The sequence below is a fragment of the Ictidomys tridecemlineatus genome, chromosome 13 (assembly GCF_052094955.1).
Source record: "Ictidomys tridecemlineatus isolate mIctTri1 chromosome 13, mIctTri1.hap1, whole genome shotgun sequence".
Taxonomy (NCBI): Eukaryota; Metazoa; Chordata; class Mammalia; order Rodentia; family Sciuridae; genus Ictidomys; species Ictidomys tridecemlineatus.
Window position 1 is genome coordinate 73,927,897 of NC_135489.1, and position 21,715 is coordinate 73,949,611.

The 21,715-nt window shown below is 39.7% G+C and overlaps 1 long non-coding RNA gene and 1 pseudogene across 2 annotated transcripts; one reads left to right on the forward strand and one right to left on the reverse strand.

The window, feature by feature from the left end:
• Window positions 1-638: 638 nt before the first annotated feature.
• Window positions 639-13,387, reverse strand: LOC144369918 (uncharacterized). 2 transcript variants are annotated; one of them, XR_013429760.1, is made up of 4 exons: window positions 13,101-13,387; window positions 10,987-11,127; window positions 2,330-2,484; window positions 639-1,902 (listed from the first exon to the last, which is right to left on the reverse strand). It is a non-coding gene; the product is annotated as an uncharacterized LOC144369918 (long non-coding RNA). The 2 variants fall into 2 exon arrangements; XR_013429761.1 differs by lacking the exons at window positions 639-1,902; window positions 2,330-2,484 and having other exon boundaries at window positions 9,915-11,127.
• LOC144370086 (gamma-glutamylcyclotransferase pseudogene) lies at window positions 7,647-8,332 on the forward strand (annotated as a pseudogene).
• Window positions 13,388-21,715: the final 8,328 nt, after the last annotated feature.

Here is a 21,715-nt window from a genome sequence, read left to right on the forward strand (position 1 = left end):
AAGTCATAGATCCTGCTCTACAGAGTAAAAACATCTGAAAACAAAAACAAGAGGATTTAGGTTAGATGCTTAAAATATATTTGATGATGTTAACTCTGAAATAGAATTCAGGAAGAAATTCTGTAATCTTAAAGCCAGAACAACGTGAAATGAAAAGAAAAAAATATTTCTTGTGGTCTTTCCATGTAACCCTTCTAACTTAAACATTGTAATAAAAATTTTGTAATCTATATTATTTTTCATCTATTTAAAATTTAAGCATCAAATATCAGGAGAAATTTACCTTTACTTTGTTTTCAAGGGAAAAAATGGTATATACTGCACTTTAAAAATTTAAAAAGCCATTCAACCTGGATGTAAGTATAGCTCAGTACAGAGCACTTGCTTGACATATGCAAGGTCCTGGGTTCCCAGTCTCTAGCACCACCCCCCCTGCAAAAAAAGAAAAAAAAAACAGTGTTCTATAACAGTGTTGACTAACCAAAAAAACCCAATAAAGATATATACATATATATGTATATACATATATATTCATGTGTATAAGTGTGTATGATTATATAATATGTATATATATATATATATATATATATATAGTAACCTATATCCACATGAAAACAACTGTAAATACTTCTAGTTACAATTGCATATAGATTGTAATGCTAAACAAACCAAAATTCAGGCAAAACACTGGCCAAATTAGTGCCCACAGTTCAGCTCACAAGGAAACTCAGCATGCTGGTTGTCAAGAATTTTTGGTTTATAAAAGAAAGAAAAAAATTTATTTTCACTCCCAGCTTTTCAACCAATAAGCAGTAAAGGAATGTATTAGGAAACTGTGGTGTTGAAAAACCTTTTGGCTAAGAAATTCTACTCCTGAAAATTATCATCAAAATAAAAGCCTCAATATCTGAAACCACATGTGCCAATGCTAATGTTTGTAGTGGGGAAAAAACTAGAGATAGGATACCCACCTTCAGTAGGAAAACAAAGAAAATACTGGTGCACTTTCATAATGAAATGTTAATAGCCATTAAAATAGAACTATACCTGGTTAAAAAAAGAATCCCAAAATGTGTTACTGAGTCAGAAAAGCATATTTGTAAAAACTGTCAAATTCAGATAGGTAAGTATTTATAAACATGTACATGAATATGAGCCAGTGATAGATCTAAGTGAGATTTGATTATGCTGGATACAATAAGGTAGGCAAACTAGTCCAGAAACATGACAGTGTTGGGAGGAAATACAGTTCTGCAGGAAAAAAGCAGAAGGAAATCTAAGAAAGCCAAGCAGAAAGAAAAACTGGGAGGAGACTTCAGAGAAATTCTATGGTAAGTTCTGGCCTTTCCTTCCTTCATGGACACACAGATTCAAAGAAATACAGATCAAGTCTTTTTATGAAAAATAAAGACCTTATTTCATAAGAAGCACAAAACTAGCCACATTGAAGCTGGTAGCAAAACCCATGAAACCCTAACCCCTTTTCCAGCACAGTGTCAGAGAACTATGAAACTGCAGTACCAGCTTCTTCCAGGGGAGGGAAGGAAAGGTCTGAACTGTACATCCAAGTCCAATGTTCTGAGGGCTGCCCATCGGTCTGGTCTGATTTACTTCTTACCTGAATCTGAGTCTTAACAGGAAGGGACCCTGTGTGGGAGTCCCTGAGAACAAAAAGAGCAGAGTGGAGGATATCTACCAAGCAAGTACGCCCTGTAGCCCCTCCCCAAGGCTCAACACAGAGTTCACTGCTGAAATTCCCAAATCCCAGGTTCCTCATGGGGAGGGGAAGAGATGGACTGTGTATCCAACATTCCAAATTTTCCAGTGACTGGCTTCTACCCACGGGACTGTTTCCTTCTCTCCTATCTTGAAGCAAATAAGAAGCTGGCATGCTGTCGACATCTAGGAGATATGAGAACAAAGACAGCAGTTTAGACTAGGAAGCAAGCACCTGCTAAGCCCCTCAACTAGAGCAGAAAAGCAAGAAGGTGGAAACCACCAAATTTCAGTTCCTGAGGAAGAAAAGGATTGGACTGTATGTACAAGTTTCCAACTTTTTCAGGGGCTGCCAGAGAGACTGGCTTCTGTCACATTTGTCTTGGTGTACTGATGGGACCTGAAACATTTTAGATACCTGTGAGCCACTGGGGAAAATGGTGGCAGTTTGAACTATCATGTCACTACAAATATAGCCTATCTTTGTGGTTCAAAAAGGGAATAAAGTAATCACCAAATCTCAACTTTTCTCTGGAAGGGGAGAGCTGGATCAGATAGTGTGCAGTGTTCCAACATTTTCAGAGGCTGTCCGAGGAACTGGCTTTTATCTCACCTCTCTTAGAGCATTGATGGGACCCAGCACATTCTAGATGCATGAGGGCCACTGAGAGTATAGCCAAAGGATGGACTATTCTGTAGTCATCTGCCAGAGCTCCTCTCCTGGTCAGCACAAATTAATCAATGAGAATCCCAGAACCTGGCTCATCTCTGTGATGAAGAGAAAAGAAAGAAACATATGCCAAACCATCATAACTGGCTTCAATCTCACCATTTTCAGAGGATGAATGAGACCTGGTATAATCTAGATGTCTGTGTCCCTCTGAGACCTCAAAGGAATCCTGGTGTGCTGCTGGATCAAAAACCAGTGGTACTGCAGACAGGAACCAAAAGCAGCAGAAGTCTGTGAATTCATGAAAGAAAGAAAAAAGGAAATGGAAGGAAGGAAGGAAGGAAGGAAGGGAGGGAGGGAGGGAGGGAGGGAGAGAGAGAGAGAGAGAGAGAGAGAGAGAGAGAGAGAGAGAGAGAGAGAAGAGAGAGAAAGAAAAAGAAACAGGCAAATCCCCTAACTGGGAATTTACACAAGTAAATCCAGCCAAGACACATACACAGAGAGTTTGAAAGGTACGTGGCAACACTTCCCATTGAGGGTCTTATTCTATACAAATCCTGTTCATAAAGACTGGAAAATGTGTTTTTTTTTTTCTAATGTGCAGATACTAATACTATGAGAGAAGGAAAATGAACAAATAGAAAAACATGCCTCTTCAAAAGGAATAAGATGAGACTTTTAGAACCCAATTTTACTAACATGTAATATATGAATTACCTGGCAAAGTACTCAAAATAAACTTGGGAGAAAAAAGCATGAACAAAATGAAAAATTTACCAGATACATAAAAAGAGCCAAAAGAAGTCTTGACCATAAAGAAAACAGTAACTAAAATGAAAAATTCTATAGAAAAATCAGTCTATATCAAAATATCATACTAAATCAAGCAGAAGAATCATTGAATTTAAAGATAAATCATTTGAAATTAGCCACTCAATGGCATAAAAAGAAAACAAAACGTGAAAAAAATGAATAAACTTGGTAACTTATAGGACACTATTGAATAGACTAGTATAAATAATTATGAATGTCCAAGAAAGAAAAGACAGAGCCAAAAGCTTACTCAAAGAAATAATGGGGAAAACTTCTGAAATTTGAAAAAAAGGAAGAAATATCCATATTTAGGAATCCAAATAAAAAGAACCCAAAGAATTCCACAGTGAGAGACACTATAATTGAATTGAATTGTGAAATATTAGACATAAAGAGACAGATCACATTACAGGGGAACTTCCCTGAGACAGTCAATGAATTTTTCAGCAGAAACTTTGCATACATAAAGGCAGTGGAATATTTTCCAAATGCAGAAAGGTAAAACTGCCAACCAAAAATATAATACCTGACAAAATTGTCCTTTAAAATTAAAGAGGACATAAAGAGACCAGTCTTACAAGAAACATTAAAGAGAATTCTTCAAGTTGAAACAAACCAAAGCTAACTAACACTATCTATGCATACATAAGTATAAAACTTACTGTTAGAGGTAAATGTATAGAAAAATACAGAATAATGTAACACTGTGACAATACTGTGGAAATTGCTTTTCAACGCTAGTATAAAATTTTTAAAACAATTATATAAAATATGTGTATGGTTACCCAATACAAAATGATATAAATTGTGATGTTAATAATATAAAGTTCCTTAGAGAGGGGTAATAATGTAGTTTTTATTGTTTTGTTTGTTTTTGTGGGGATTGAACTCAGGGGCACTCAACCACTGAGCCACATCTCCAGCCCTTTTCTGTATTTTAGAGAGAAGGTCTCACTGAGTTGCTTAGCACCTTGCTTTTTTGCTGAGGTTGGCTCTGAACTCATGATCCTCCTGCCTCAGCCTCCTGAACTGCTAGGATTACAGGCATGCGCCACCATGCCCAGCAATAATGTAGTTTTTATATGCAAGTGAGGTTATTATTATCTTGAAACAGACTGTTAGAAATATACAATGATTTAGAAATAAATCAAAGCATATTACTATAAAAATCAATAAAATATAAAAGAAAACATTATAAAAAACAGGAACAAAAGATTTATAAGATTGGCAGCAAACCTTTAACAAAATGCTAGTAATGTATTTCTGTGGCACAATAAAAAATAAATATTTGGTATTTGTACCTGATTCCGGACACATAGCTTCCATAACTCTAAATCTCCAAAGGTCTAAGTGCCTTCTGTATGCTCAAGAGAAGACTGATAACTAAATGCTACCTCTATGCACTTTTTAAATGGGAGCTGTTGCCAGAAAGACCAAAGAATCATTAGAGGCATGGAAATTTCCACTGCATTACATGTCCCAGAAGGCAAGAAAGGATAAAGATTGAACTTAGTCACCAAGGGCTAATGGCTTACTCTATCTACCTGTGTCACAAAATATTCATAAAAATCACTAAACAAAAGGGTTTGGAGAACATGCAAGCATCCATGTGTTAGGAGTGTGGTATGTTCCAAACCATGATGTTTAGGACTCTTCCCTAATTTGTCCTTTGTACCTCATTTGGCTACTTATTAGTAGCTTTTAAAATAAGCTGGTTATAGCAAGTAAAGGGTTTTCCAGAGTTTTGTAAGCTATTGTAGAAAACTAATGAACCTGACCTGGGAGTATTGTGATAACTCTGTAGGCAACTCTTGACAAAAGTGTGGGTAACCCAGAGACCTGATACTTGCAAATGTCATCTTAAGAAAGGACAATCTTGTAAGACTATTCCTTAAGAGTGTGAAGTATGACACTAATTCAGGGTACTGAGTACTAGAATTGCTCTGAACTGTAGGACACACAATTGGTGTCCAAGAGTTGGAAAAATGGTGTTAGAAAAGGCAACATAAATTTGGCATCAGAAGGAAAAATACCACACATGATTGGAGTCAGAAATGTTGTAGCAAAAATATTCACCTTCCTCATTAATGATTACTTTACTATGAATAAATTAAATTCCTCAACCAAAAGACACAGGAGTGGTTGAACAGATGAAAAATCAAGATCCACCTATGTGTTGTCTACAAGAGATTCAGGTTTACATATAAGGACAGATACAGACTGAGTTAAGTAATTCAACAGAATAGTCCATGCAAATTATAACCAAAATACAGCAAGGATGGCTAAACATGTCCAAAAAAATGAATTTTGAGTCAAAAACTATTACAAGAGACAAAATTTTAATAACATCAAAGGATAATAAAAGGATCAATTCACCAGAAAAATATCATAATTATAAAAACAAATGTACTAACATCAGAGAACCTAAATATATAAAGCAAACATTGCAGAAATAAAGCAATTCAATGATAGTAGGATACTTCAATGTCCAACTTCCAATAAAGAATAGAACATACACATAGAAAATCAATAAAGAAACAGCATAGTTGAACAACAAGGTAGACCAAATAGATATAAACAGAACATTCTACTCAAGAGCAGAAGAATACATTCTTCTCAAGCACACATGAAACTTTATCCAAGGTAGACCACATGCTAGGTCATAAAACAAGTCATAATCAATTTAAGAAGATTGAACTCATAAAAGTTCTTTTCTGATCACCATGGAACCTGGAATTCAATAGGTGAAGGAAGACTGAAAAATTCACAAATATGTAAAAATTAAAAAATATGCTTTTTTCTATTTGTTTGTTTATTATTTATTTACTTATTTGGTGCTATTGTTAGAATTCAAGGCACCATCTATGTAAGGCAAATGCTTCACTACTAAGCTACATCCCCAGAATTTTTTTTTTTTTAATTTTTATTTTGAGACAGGACCTTGCTAAGTTTCCCAAGCTGGCCTTGATCTTCTGATCCTCCTGCCTCAGCCTCCTGAGGAACTAGAATTAAAAGACCATGCTGCCACTCCTGGCTGTAAACAACACTCTCTGGAACAATCTGGTGTGTCAAGGAAGAAATTTAGGGGAATTAGAAAATATCATGGGACAAATGAAAAGGAGAACACTCTGTGCCAAAACTTTTGGAATAGAGCATAACAATATGTACCCACTCTGAAGATAAAGGAAGATCTGAAACAAAAAACTAACTTTATACCTCAAAGATCTAGACAAAGGAACAAAGCCCACCTTCCTCATCAAAGAAAGAAAATCATAAAGATTAGAAGAGAATTTAATGAAACAGAGAAGAAAAAAATTAATAAAATTGAGTTGGATTTTTGGAAAAAATGAGGAAATTCACAAAGTTTTAGCCACACATGAGCAAAAGGAGATTGAAATAAATAAAATCAGATATGAAAGAAAAGATATTACAACTGATGACATACAAATAAAATGGATCCTAAGAGACTGATAAGACCAATCAATGCCAACCAATTGGAGAGCATAGAAGAAATGTATAAATTCTCACAAAGATATAACCTATTAATATCAAGTAATGAAGAAAAAGACAATCTTAATAGACTTGTAACTAGAATAGTAAAAATGCTGACTTGGTGACCAAAAATCTCCTACTAAAGAATATTTAAATAATTTGGGGCTGGGATTGTGGCTCAGCAGTAGAGTTCTCGCCTAGCATGTGCAAGGCCTTGGTTTCAATCTTCAGCCCCACATAAAAATAAATAAATAAAATAAAGCTATTGTGTCTATGTACAACTAAAAAATAAATATTAAAACAAGAATATTTATTGAATTTAAAAATATTTAAAGAATTGAAGCCAATCCTTATCAAACTCTTCTAAAAAAATAGAAGAGAACATTTCCAAACTCATGCTGAGACTATCAAAATTAAAGATGATTTAAAAAGCAAAACCACAAGACAATATTTGTGATGAACATAGAAGCAAAAATCTATATCAAAATACCAGAGAACTGAATTCAACAACACAATTAAAGGGATAATATATCATGACTAAGTGGGATTTATTCTTGGGATACAAGAGTGGATCAATATATGAAAATCAATTAATGGGATTAACTAAATAAAAAGAACAAAGGACTAAAAATCACTTGATTATCCTAATAGATGCAGAGAAGGAATCTGAGAAAATTCAACACCATTTCATGATAAAAACTCCAACAACTAAGAATAAAAGGATATTACCTCCACATAATAAAAGCCATCTATGGAAAGCTAATATGTTCAACGGTGAAAAAATAAAAAGTTTTTCCTTGAAGATCAAGAACAAATAAAGGGAGTTTTTCTCCAGCCCCTAGGGGGTAGTGCTGCAGATACCAGTCCTGGTCTGTTGGCAGCAGCACCAGGTTACTGTGGGTTTCTTGCACTTCTGCTTCCCAACCCCCAGGATGGTGCAGGCATCTGGTGAGATATGGCTAGCTCCTGTTGTGAGGAAGGCACAGGCGAGGAGGAGAGGGTTTTTGTACTTCGCCTATGGCAGCAACTTAATGATGGAGATGAGCTACCTCTAAAACTCCTTGGCCACATTCTTGGCCCGCCTCTAGGATTTTAAGGTTGGCTTTGGCAATTTCCAAGGCAAAACCAGTCAGAGGTGGCATGGAGGCAAGAAGGCATTAAAAGTGGAATGTATGTTTTAATAGAAGTGAAAGTTTCAACTCAAGAAAGGAAAGAACCTATCAAAACTATCTGATGACAAATTATGACCACACTTCCCCATCCCAACTATATAAAAAGGTTATTTGCATGGGTGCAAAAGAAAACAGTTTGCCACTGGAGTATTAAGAGAAGCTAAAAGCAATAGAAATAACCAGATGTAGTGGCACATGCTGGTAACCCCAGTGGCTCTGGAGACTGATGGCAAGTTCAAAGCCAGCCTAAGCAAAAGCAAGGCACTAAGCAACTCAGTGAGACCCTCTCTGTAAATTAAAAAATACAAAATAGGGCTGGGGATGTGGCTCAAGTTAAGTGCTCCTGAGTTAAATCCCCAGTATCCAATCCCCCCCCCAAAAAAAGGCAATAGAACTAAATGACTATAAAGGGAAGGTCTCAGAAGACCTTATTATCAAAAAGGGGGAACAAGAGCTCTTTAGAACATAACAAAGTACTAATATAAAATATTTCTAACATTTAAGAACAGGGACCTGTGATATCTCCATGTTAATCTGTTTTCAACAGTATTCTGAAGGGGAACTTCACTTTCGTGATTTCATATTTTCAGACTATAAAATAACAGGCTGGTGAAGAGTTGGACAATTAAAAGGGGACTGTGAAGTCCTGTAGTAACAAGTAGATGTGGGTATTCCTAGGGACACTTAAAGCTGTTTTCTTGGGTTGATCTTAAGTGTCCTCTTGTTCTGTGACAAGGATAGATTTGCAGTTCTCTCGATGATGATGCTGGTAAATTGCTCTGCTGCCTGGGCTTTTTTTTTAGTGTAATAAGAGTAATCAAACTACTGACATAATTGATAATAAAAATAAAATTTTGGAAACTGGAGGAAAAAAAAGAATAAAACGAGCTGCCCACTCTATTTGTAGTCAACATATTAACAAAAACCATAGTCAGCAATTAGGCAAGATAAAGAAATAAAATGCATCCAAATTGGAAAGGAAGAAGTAAAATTATTTCTTTTGCAGATGACATTTTAGAAATAATATTTTAAAAATTGGAATTAATGAAAAAATTAGTAAAGTTGCAGGATAAAAAAAATCAACACAAAATTCTGTTGTGTTTCTAAGGAAATTGCATTAGTCAGCTTTCTGACACTGTGACAAAATACCAGAGATAATCAACTCATAAGAAAGAATGATTTATTTTGGCTCATAGTTGCAGAGGTTTCAGTCTGTGGTTGCTTGGCTCTGTTGTTTTGGGCCTATAGTGAGAAAGTACCTCATGGTTGAAGCACATGAAAAAGGAGATCTGTTCACCTGATGGCAGCTGGGAAGCAAAGACAGAGAGGACGCTGGAGTCCCAATGCCCCCTTAATGTACCCCCAATGACCTATCTTACTTTCAATAAACCATACCTCCTGAAGATTCCACCGCCTCCCAATAGTGCCACAGGCTGGGGATCAAGCCTTTAACATATTGGCCTTGGGGAACATTCCAAATCCAACCTATAGCATTCTACCCCTAGCCCTCAAAGGCTCAAGTGTTAGAAGCCTGGTTCTCAGCCTATGGTACTACTGTATAGAGGTAGAACCTTTGGAAAAATTGGGTCTAATAGAAGAAAGCTGATTTACTGGGGGTATATCCTTGAAAGAGATACTGGGACCCTGGCTCCCTCTTTTCTGCCTCTTAGCTACCATCAGGCAAAAAGGTTTCCTGTGCCATACCATGCTGCACAATATATTCTGCAGGGTCCAGTGACCAGAGAATAAAACCTGTGAAACTATGAGCCAAAATAAACCTTTCCTCCTTATAACTGGATTACCACAGGTGTATTGTCACAGTAACAGAAAGCTGACAGAGAAATTAAGAAAGCACTCTCACTTACAGTAGCATTAAAAAGAATAAAATACTGAGGATAAATTAACTAAGGAGGTTAAAAAAGAAAAAAAAAACTTGAACTATACAGAAAACTCCAAAACACAGATAAAAGAAATAAGAAATACATGTCAAGTTCATGGATATTATAACAATACTGTTAAAATGGCAATTCAATCCAAAGTAATATACAGACTTAATCCATTCCTAATGGCATTTTTTTATTCAAATAGAAAGCAACCTTAAATTTCATACAAAACAGAGAATTCTATATAGCCAAAGCAATCTTGACAAGGAGAGCAAGAAGCATCATATGTCTTTTTTCCAAAATATATTATAAAGTTTCAGAAATTGAAAAAGAATGGTATTGGGATAAATATAGAAATATCGACCAAAGAAACAGAATAAATACCATAAATAAATCCACAAATATGCAGACAACAGATGTTCCACGGGAGTGCCCAGAACGTACAATAGGGAAAGGATTTTTCCTTCAACAAATGGTGTGGGGAAAACTATATATTCACAACTGAAAGAACATAGTTGGACTCTGTTGGGAAATAAGGATCTCAAGACTTCACTCCCATGTTTATTGTACCGTTACTCACAATAGCCAAAATGCATAAACAATATAAATATCCATTGATGGATTAGTGGATATGAAACGCACACATACACACACACAATGGAATATCATTCAACCTTTAAAAAGGAAATCCTGCTATCTGCAGAAACATAGATGAACCAGGGGAACCATAGGCTAAGTAATTTAAGCCATTTGCAGAATGACAAATATTGCATGATTTCACTTAGATCTAAACAGTCAAACTCATAGAAGCAGGGAATAGAATGGTAGTTACTAGGGCCTGAGAGCAAAGAAAAATGGAGGGTTGCCATGTAACTCATGTAAAATTTCAGTTACTAAAGATAAATAAGTTCTAGAGATCTGCTTTACAACATTGGGCCTAGTTAATGTTATTGTACACTCACAATTTTTTAAGAAAGTATACTCATGTTGAATGTTGTTATCACCACAAAAAGCCTATTAAAAGCTGTTATATGATACTTCGTGATTTTGCAACATGCATCCATTTCACACATAAATATTAAATTCACACATAAAAATTATATCAAACATAAAGAAAAAATTATACCAAACATAAACAAAATTTGTATGATTTGTACCTTTAGAAGTATATTTTAAAACTGAATCAATGAAACAAATTGAATCTCTCTTCTCTATTAACCACACATTAGGACTTTCTTACCATAAAGAGTTATCTCTGGTTTGTGTTTCTTGGACAAATTAATGATATCCACTCCATTATAATAGAGATTTTCAAAACACCCAGTGGATGCTCTTATGTGGCAACACCATTGATACTCCATGTCCAAGAATCCCTCCAAAGCTGATATTAAAAAGAAAAAAAGATATAAATAATATTAATTATTTTCTGATTATCTACCCCAAATATTAATGATATATAGATACTATGATAAGTGTATTCAAATTTGCTTTGCATATTATATTGTCATATTAATGCCAAATGAAGTTTTAAGATGCAGATTTATAATTTTATTCATTATAGAGAGACTCAATCCCCTTATTACAATTTCTAGACATATGAGTCTTCTCCTAATAGTTAGATGAGAATATTGTATCATTATTTCCATGGTGATCTGTATAATAGCTTATCCAGTGTATCCTTGCTAAAGAAAAGAACAGTAAAACTCCATGTCCCTGAATGCCTCCTTTATTTAAAAAAAATTTTTTTTTTTTTTGTAGCTGTAGATGCACAGCATGCCTTTATTTTATTTATTTTTGTATGTGGAGCTAAGGATCAAACCCAGTGCCTCACACATGCTAGGCAAGTGACTGCCACTGAGCCCCAGCCCCAGCCCTGATTGCCCCCTTTCTGTTCCCAAAAACCTTGCCAAGTTAAGGGAACACTGAGAGCAAGCCTGGACCGGAAAGTCCACATATGCATTATCTTAAAGGACCTGGGCTTCCTCTTACACACAATGGAAACCAGAACTAGTTGGTGCTACCTGTAGAAAGCTACTTTCTTACGTGTACATCAGGGCAATTGCTCCTTAGGATGCTGGTCAGACAAGCTAACTAATTAGCTAACACTGATGATGTCACTGCTTCCGCAGTCTAAGGCTGAGGGCACCATGGAAAGGATATGTGACAACAGTCCAGCTGGCCACTACTGGACAAAGTGGTGAATATAACAAAGTGGTGAACAAAAGTAAGAATATAACTAGGCAAATTCAAATGAAGTTCTCTAGCTTATTGAATAGCAATATAGTAATGAAACCCTGATAATGAAGAATTAAACGATTTCCAATTTTAGCAGTACATATTCCTAAGTATGTCACTGATGGCATTAAGAATAACTAAGGCTTACCTTGCAGTTAGCCCACAAGGACATATTTGTTCTGTACATGATTTTGCCAAGATTATTTAGGTCAAAAGGATTTTACCCTCATCCTCTCTGTTGCTACTATGGTTCTGCAATAGTTAAATGATTAAAGCATCAAAATCTTCTGGAGCATTTGCTGCACACAGATTGCTGAGATGGGGCCCTGAATTTCCCACTGAGCAGGTTTGAGGTAGAAGCTGAGAATCTGCATTTCAACAAATTCCCTCTTGGTGTCCCAGTGCTTGAGCTGGTGTCCATACTTTGACAGCTGCAGCTTTAAACCACCAAAATTATATTTCTTGGAAGATTCTCCTCAGGCAAAATGGAGTAGTGAAAATTTTATTGGTGAGACACAAAATAATGGTTTTAAAACTCTTTTGTCCTAATCCTTTGAGTTATTTCCTAATGTGACCTCTAACACTATCTAGAACATTTAACCATGTGCTAATCACTTATATATCTGATAAGGCAAATCTAAAATGTATATGGACAGACATTTCTAAGCTCACTGGGCGATCAAAGTAGCATGTGGACACCTGGCAAACTGGGTGTAACAAAAGTACTTAGTCACAGCCATCCCTGCAGCAGCCCCAGTAGTTTAAAATCTTAAAGGACAATAAACCTAACCTCAATTTCAGGGATTTAAAATGGTAGACAAGGCGCAGGCGCTCGCAGCCGCTCCCGCGTGCCCCCCCGACAAGCCCCGCGCGCGACCCCCAGCCCCGCGCGCACCCCATCAGTCCCGCGCGCACCCCATCAGTCCCGCGCGCCCCCCCTCAGTCCCGCGCCCCCCCCTCAGCCCCGCGCCCCCTCCCCCACCCCCACGCGCCCGCGACTCTCGGGGCTGGAGTTTGTTGTTGTTGTTTTTTTATTAGTTGCTCAGGACCCCCACTACCTGGTGCCCGAGCGCCTTGGGTTCACCGCCCCAGATCCCCCAGCCGTGAAGACGGGCTCACCTCAGCAGCAAGAGCGATTGCTCTTCAGCCACCAGCGGCCCCCAAGGTTCCCCACGAGGCTGGGACTGCTGGGCGGACGCGGGAAGCTGAGAGAAGGCAGAAGATGCCTAGGTCTTGGGGCCATTGGGGACAGCTGGCCTCGTCCGGGAGCTGCTCCTGAGGGCCTTGGCTGGGCTGGCGAGAGCGAACGTCTGGCCTCAATGAAGGAGCCACGCACTGGGCGGAGACCCCAGCGCCCAGCGCCGCTGAGCTATTAAGCTCAGAGCGGGATTCCCCTAACCGGCCCAGCCCCGCCTCCCCAGCGCCGCTGGGCCCCCATTGGCCAGCGCCGCCTGCACCTCTGGGGAACCGGCTCTTGTAGAGCTGAGCCGAGAAGGGGAAGGACTGGGTGGCTGCTCCTCCCCACCCACTAGGCCCAGCAGTGGACCTCAGTGTTCCACACTTGGCAGGCCCCTCAGGTTCAGGTAAATAGATGGGATTCCATCACTGTTTGTCCCTGGTCCTAATGACTTTCGTCTTTGTGTCTTCCAGCCAGACCTCACCCCTCAGGCCTGGGGCCTGGAGGCACCAGCTGCCTCTGAACAAGGGCCTTTATTCTTCACACTGTCCCTCTGAAGGCCTCCCAGCAGGGATGGCCTTCAGAGGCCAGGAGCACTGTGAAAATTCCTGTCCCAGAGAGGAGAAGCAGGCAGGAAAGGAGGGGGCAGGTGCAACTTTGACCCAGTTAAGTGATTCTGGGGAAGAGCAGATGCAAAGGCCCTAAGGCAGAATCAACTTGGAGTGTTCAAGGAACCTCCAGAACAGCATTAAGCTGAGGACAAGGTTAGTAGTTGTTATGTTTGAATATGAGGTGTCATCCAAAAGGTCAGGTGCTGACACAGGAGGTGTGTGATTACAGTTTGAGAGCTGTAGCCTAATCAGGATTATTGAGTGGCAACTGCAGGCACATCCTGTATAGTTGGAGGTGGTGGGTCACCAGGGGTGTGCTTGGAGGCTTTATATTATGTCCCTGGCTCCTTGTGCTTTTTCTGCATCACCATGATGTGAAAGGCTTTTCTTTGCTACATTCTTCTCCTATCAACTTCTGCCTCATCTCAGGCCCAGAGCAACTTTCAGCCAACCACAGAACCTCTGAAGCTAGGAGCCAAAATCAACTCTTCTTCCTCTACCTTGTTCTCATCAGGTATTTGGGTCACGGTGACAAAAAAGCCAACTAACATAGTAGTTGAGTGTAGAGACGTCCTTGGCCTTGGAGGCCAGTGCAAGGAATTTGCATTTGCTTTTGCTGAGATAAGAAGCTCCTAGAAGAGGCTAACACTAAGAAGAGACATGGGGCTAGTCTGGGTTTTCAAGAAGCAGACACCAAGAGGGGATTAAATATGTAAGGGTTTTATTAGGGGAAGTGCTTTATTGAGATAAAATGGAGCTGGACAAGATGAGATCTGATTCCTAGTGAAGGAGAGATAGCGGGAAAATTGGGTGGTCCAAGGTGGCCATGCAGTCTGAGGAAGATGCTGCAAAGCCTTGGAGCATCTGTGAACTGTCAAGGTGATTCTGTGTTCTACAGAAATGGGCCTGCCTTAGTGTCCTGCCTCTTTCAGACACTGGCTAGGGGTGACCCCTGGAACACATGGCCTCTTGTAAATGCAGGGGGCTTTCAGATCCAGACAGCCATAGCCCTCAGTCCATTGGGCACCCAGGTTGCTGATCTGCAAAAGGCGTTCTCATATTGCCCACCTAGCTGGCATTGTAGACATGCACTTGGGCTATTTCTAGATTATCTGGGAAGGTGAGCAAGAGGCACAATGATGACCGCAGAAGGTTCCAGCTCTAGAGCCCCACCCAGGGGTGCATGAGCAGCCCCAGATGGAACTCAGTGGGGGCCAGACAGAAGTATGTGCCTGCCAGGGAGTTAGGCACTGCCTGACTCCATCCCTGCCACCCAGTCTCCTGCCACCCAGCAAATCCCCTGTCTCCCTAATGGAATTCAGGCCTATATCCTGGCTTCTGGCTATTGTGCCATTTTTATAGCCTGGACTTGATTCAGATGTTAAAGCCTTGCTAAGAATATGCCCCACTTTAAAGAACCTTTATTATTATTCTAAATTGTAAAGAACTGGTTGTTGCCCCCTCCTTCCCTTCTTCCCTTTCTTCTCTTCAGGATCAGGCTGGAGCTAGGTCATTGTTGTTAATTTTAGATCTGAAATTGTATGGATTATGGCTGGTGTCCCTATACTTTCATTCCTTAAAACAGGAAGGAAGGTCCCAGCTGGGAACTTGGGAGAGACAAGAAGCTGCTCAGGGCAGTGTTGCAGTGGAAATCACTAAATATACGTAGGAAACGCCAGATTCAGAGAGAGTTTTTGTGTGGTTAAATTAAAAAAATCCCTCTGCCCCCCCCCCACCATCAGAGGGCCAGGATTACACCCATCATGGATTACAGAGTGGGAGGTAAGACCTGTATGTGTGGGTTCAAATCCCAGCTCTGCCACTTTCTAGCTCTGTGGCTTTGGGAAAGGATCAAAGTCCAGCTTTTTCACTGCCTCAATTTCTTCATCTGTAAAATGGGTGATACAATCTATTATGGCTGGTAGGGGGTTAATCAAGGTAGCCTATGTAGTTTTCACTGGAGTGTCTAAGGCAGGCGTTGCCTTTGTGTGTGTTAGCTGTTAGGACAGGTTGAGCTTTCCTAATCTGAAACTCTAAAATTGGAAAAGCTCCTAAATCCAACATGTTTGGGGTGCCAACACAATGCCCCAAGTGGAAAATTTCACACCATAAAATTCTGTTTCATGCATAAAATTATTAAATATATGATATAAAATTGCCTTCAGTCTATGTTTAAGGCACATATAAAAATGAAGAAATTTTATGACTAGACTTCAGTCTCATCCCTAGGATATCTTATTATGTCTATGCAGATATTCCAAAATCTGAAAAAAAAAATCCAAAATCTAAAATGCTGCTGGTCCCAGGCATTTTAGATAGAGGATACTGTACCTATATTCACTCTGAATTTCCTGATTGGTGGGGCTTAAACTTAGAACACATCAAGGAAGTTCTTAGGGATAAAAAATAAAATCCCACAATAAAGTAGTGATCAAATGAATAAACTTACTATTTTACTACCTGGTAAGACTTATTAAGACATTTAATGATACTTGCTGATGTTGACCGAGCACTTTCTACATAGCTTTTGCTGAGCTAAACTCTTCATGAATAGAACAGCCCAGAGCAGCAGGCAAAGCAGGGAATCTGGATCAGGCCACCTGGTTCATGATTCTGGCTCTGCCACTCAGAAGCTGCTTCCCGCTTCTTATTCTTCTTTAACAATTTGGAAGTCAGAATCTCTCTGCAGTGGGGTAAATTCTGTCTCCCTGCACATGTCAAAGTCCTGGCTCTGAGTATCTCAGAAGGTGGCCTTATTTGGAATTAGGGTTGCTGCAGATGTAATTAGTCAACATGAGTTCACACTGGAGCAGGGTGAACCCTTAATCTAATCTGAAAGGTGTTCTCATAAAAACACAGTGTGAAGGTCCAAGGGAAGAACACCATGTGACAAAAGGGACAGAGGTTGGAGTGAGGCAGCCACAACTAGGGGGCTCTGTGGGTCAGCAGCTGCCACCAAAAGCCAGGGAGTGGCAAGGAACCCTTCTACCCAGAGTCCCAGGGGGACCACATCCCAGCTGAAGACTTGATGTCAGTCTCTGTCCTCCAATGTTAGTGGAGCTTTCTGCTGTGTGCCACTCAGTTCAAGGTACTTCATGATGGCAGCCCCTTACCTCCTAGGGACCACTGAAGCCACCTGGAGTCCTGTGAGCCAGGAGATGTGGGCCTACTTTTCCTGCTGCCCAGCCTCTCACAGTACTCCCTGTTTCTGCTCAGCGTGTGCCTTGTCATGAGAGTTAAGTTTTCATTTTCCTGCAAGTTGTGGTTCTTCCTGGAAAGCCATTTTGAAGTGCTGGACTCCAAATGCCCCCTGAAGGAGTTGAGCTTCTGGAAACAAAACCAGCCCCTAGAAGAGTCTAGATAGAGACTATCACTGTGGTTTAACACTGCCCATCAAACACTTTAGAATGAAAAGATCCACGTATTCCCAGCACTCAGGGTAAGGGGGAAATCTAAGACCTAGGTGTATGCACCTATGTTGCTTCTTTTCTAATTAAGTCATTTTATACATTTGTTTTTAAGTGTCTCAGGTAACTCCAGGCATGCCCTTACTCATCCCTAGAATATCTTATTAATTTATTTTTTCTTCATCTCAAATTTAAGACCATATATGCTGTGGGGGAAAATACAGGGTTTGCGGCCAGACCTTGCTGGATTCTCCCCAGCCTTGTTTTCTGATCTCTGACTCACTTATATTTTCTCATGTAAAATGTGATCATAACTACACTTACTCCAGAGATTTTTTGCAACATGTAATAAGTGGTGTGTCCAGATCACAGCACATTAGATAGGAGCTGATCTTGCACATCAGTGTTGTTTGCTGAGGCAACACTTTCCTGGAGATTACTCCATGCTTCCTGTGAGGTCTGTGGCTTGTGCTGGCTTCAGTGGAGCACTTAGTAAATGCTAATGGGTAGCACTCCCTCAAATCCAGGTATACTGGTGATGGCCCTGCCCAGTGCTATCCCCTTTTCCATTTTTGCTTGCAGTGTGAGTATTCCCCCACAGAAACCTTTACTTACTGGGTCAGTATCTTCTTTTCCCTTCAGTGGGTCTTTAGCGTACATACAGTCCTGGGCTATTGGGAAATTTCCTTTGGATTCCAGCTTCAGGGAGACAGCCCAATGCCCAACTGCTGGCAAAAGAGAAGGAAATGAGTATTTCAGGGCCTGAGGGGAGCCAGGCTCTTGAGTTTGCAGGGAAGGAAGTCTAAAGGTGACTCTTCTGCTTTTTCTTGGGCAACCTCTGCCTTGGTGGACCTGCAGGCAGCCCTCATCCATGGATTGGCCCATGCTATCTTGTTCTCAGCTCTGCAGGAATTCATGCTGTTAAATACCTAAGCATTCTCAGTGGTGGTGTTCTGCTTCATCACCTATGGTCATTCTCAGTCTCCATGGTGGATAGCCCTGCCACACTCACTACACTGATCTGAAGCCAGCATATTTCACTATGGCTTCCATTGTGGGTGTAGAACTTGTAGAAGTGTCTGTCTTTCTGATTCCCTATTTTTACCCCAGATGTTCACTTCAGGCCTTGGGGACCATGTGAGGGGGACTTTCAGGTCTGATGTTGGCATCATTACTTCCCAGATAGGCTCCTGTATGGATGATTCTAGATTCTCAGGCTACACTTAACTTAGCACAACCCTGGTCTTATTTAAACTTTTCTAAAAGTTCCCTGGTAGACTTTTTAGAAGATGATATTAATTTTGCACTAGAGAAAGACAAAATGCACCCAGACCCTCTGGGTGTATTAGTATCGTAAAGCTGATGTAATAAAACACCACAATCTGGATGGCATAAAACAACAGAAACAAATTTGCTGAGGCTGTCTTTGAACTTGCAATCTTCCTCCCTCAGCCACCCCAACTGATGGGATTTCAGACATGCCCCATTGCACCCAGCCAGAAATGCAGATCTTTGAGTTGTCAAGAAAGTAGATGCAACACTCAGTTTGAATGATGGCACAAGTGCCACCCTAAGCTACTGTAAGAAGATCCAAGGTCATTTAGTGTTGTAAAACAGCTTTTTTGATGAGTACCATCTCTGCCTTAAGGAAAGAACTACCTTTCTCAGTGTCATTGAGAGCTTTTTGAATATAATTGTCTACAGCTTCTATGTACCACATTTACATCCTCTAGACCAATTTTTGAGATAAACAGTAAAGCTAAATGATTATACCAGTGAAAAACAGATTGTCCCCATCTATGCTTGAGACTGGGGTTATTTGCAGGTTGACTTATTTTTTTGTGTCTACTTCCCTTGCATCCATGGGTATACAATAGTACATCTTTCCATGTAGTCTAGAGGAAGCCAGGGCCATAAGTTAGTCCCACATATCCACTAGGTCCCATTGGGTGCTTATCATCTAATTCTAGGTCTGTAGTACCATCTAGTCCCAAACTGATCATAAGCCTGTGAAATCACAATATGTTGACATTGAGATTTTGAGGTCTATCCTGACTCCCAAATGAAACTAGGCCACATATCCTAAGTGTTGTTATGTTATTCACAACACATTGTGGTCTTCTGATTGAGATGTTGTGTGGTGGGCATAAGCCATATATATTTATCCCAAATTTTAAAAAAAATATTTTTAGCTGTAGATGGACACAATACCTTTATTTATTTAGTTCTTTTAATGTGGTACTGAGGATTAAACCCAGGGCCTCATACATGTGAGGAAAGCTCTTTATCATAACCCCAACCCCATTCACCCCAAATTTGATAGTAATATTCCTTATATCTTTGCTATTCTGGCATTTATAATGGAAGATAAAGTGAAGATGGACTCCAATGTGGATTAATGACTGCAAAAGTTTGGAAATTGGTTCACTCTACAGTGAAGTTTTTTCCATGACCTGGGTGTGTCAAAGTCTCATTTATAGGACATAATTTAACATCTGCACAAGAAGTGGTTCATAATGAGTCCATCTTTCCCCTTTGACCTAGCATTAGAGACCATAATTTTGCCTAGTCATACCAACAAGCTGGGGTCAATCCATGTTCTGATTGTTCAACTACTGACATCAAAAGAACTATGTGCCTTGATGCACCTAAGTTTAAGATAACATGACCCAATAATGGAGTTAGATATTTAACCATTATCAAAAGTGAATAAGTAAATATTGTATCTTCCCAATTGCAACATGGAAAAGAAATAAAGTGTCTTATATTGTGTATTCTGCAGGAATCAGCAGAAAAGTGTCCAGGGAACAAGGTTGGGACACTATATGTGGTGCCAGTATCCTAAAGGAAATGAATGACCCTATTTCCTACCTCAGGTTACCCTCAGTACAGCCCCAGTGATGGTGACTGTCTGGGGTGCTGGCTGATTCCCAAGGCTTCCTCATTCTTGGGCCATCATTTTGAGAGTGTCTGACCTGAGTTTCTTCAGCCTTAGGGGAGTGAACTTTCCAGTGGCCTCTTCTGCCACATATAGAGTAAAGAGTCTTTGAAGCCTGCCCTTAATTTAGTGATCTTTCTTCTAATGTCCTTACTTTCTGTAACAATGACAGACATTTTCAGAGGCTCAAGGGTCCTGTGGAGGAAGAAAGGGGTGGACATTAAGAAATGCAGTCGATAATTGCACTGATCTCTTGTCCCTCATTTCTCCTTTTATCTATCCCTTAAATGTTCCTCCTGGTCTAATCAGAAAAGACCTGTGTGGCCACCTTCAAGGGAAATTCCAGGGCATACAAAATACCAATTTTATAATTTCTATCTAAATTTTGGAGCAAATTGAAGAATGAAATTATCTTTTAAAATAAGTTGTCCTTCAAGAGATGTAGGATCTAAGGGTGTATATTTTACTAAGCCTTCTTCAATCTTTCTACAAAAGCCCTGGGGTTTCACTCCAACCCCGATTAATTGTTGCCAGTTTCATACAATTAATAAGTTTCATCCTACTGTTTTTAAGTTCTACCTTGAGACAAATAACCGTGTGATTGCTGTTCCACCTTCTAGGTGATTCATCATAATTCCATTGATGAGGCTAAGTTGCAACAGTGAAAGGGCCACAGGGTATAAAGTGTTAGTAATATGTAAATCATTCCCCCAAACCCTAGAACTTTCTGTGCCCTGATGTCTCTCTGTATTGGTTAGTGATTGATTCAAAATTACAGGTACACTTCTCAAAGCCTGGGTTAAATGTTGGTCATCAGGAAACCTTCCGAAATCCCCTTGATTTCCTTTAGATCTTACATAGAAAAAGACACTTGCATTCTGACTGGTCCAGATTCTCCATTTGTCTCTTGTAATGGGTGTAAACTGGCAACGGGCTTGGCATGGATAGGCTCATGGTGAAGGAAACCACAATGGGAGGAGTGGGAGCAGTAGGTAATGGTGGGTACAGAGGAAAGTGGAAGAATTAGATTTTGACAGCTTTGTGTGAAGTACATTGTTGAGAGAGAGGAAGAGGTGGTTTGAGGGGTCCCCTAGGCCAGTAATGTTTTGACTCATCATTGCTAGAAGGGCCTCATCAATGCTGCAGTTACCACATCAATTTTTTTGGTACCTTAGTAAAAAGAAAGCCTGTAGATAGGGAAGTTCTACCATTTTACTTCCTTTCTGCAACATGAATCTCATAAGAGTATTATAGTTTAGACTTCCATTAATGGGCCATTTCTTTTTATCCCCTAATTCATACTGAGGACAATCAATATCATCCTCAGAATGAATTAGGGGATAAATGAAATTAATCTCTTCTTGAGGGTCTCCAGGCAAAAAAATCATCCTAGTTTCATAGGATGTACCCCAAGGAGGTGGTAGCTTGTATCAATAGTTGATTTCCTATCTGTGAAATAAAGCCAGCCAGGTGTAATGGCATACTCCTATAATCTCAGGGACAAGGGAGGATGAGGCAGGAGGAGTGCAAGTTAAAGGCCAGCTCAGCAACACAGCAAGGCCCTAAGCAACTTAGCAAGACTGCCTCAAAATAAAACAATA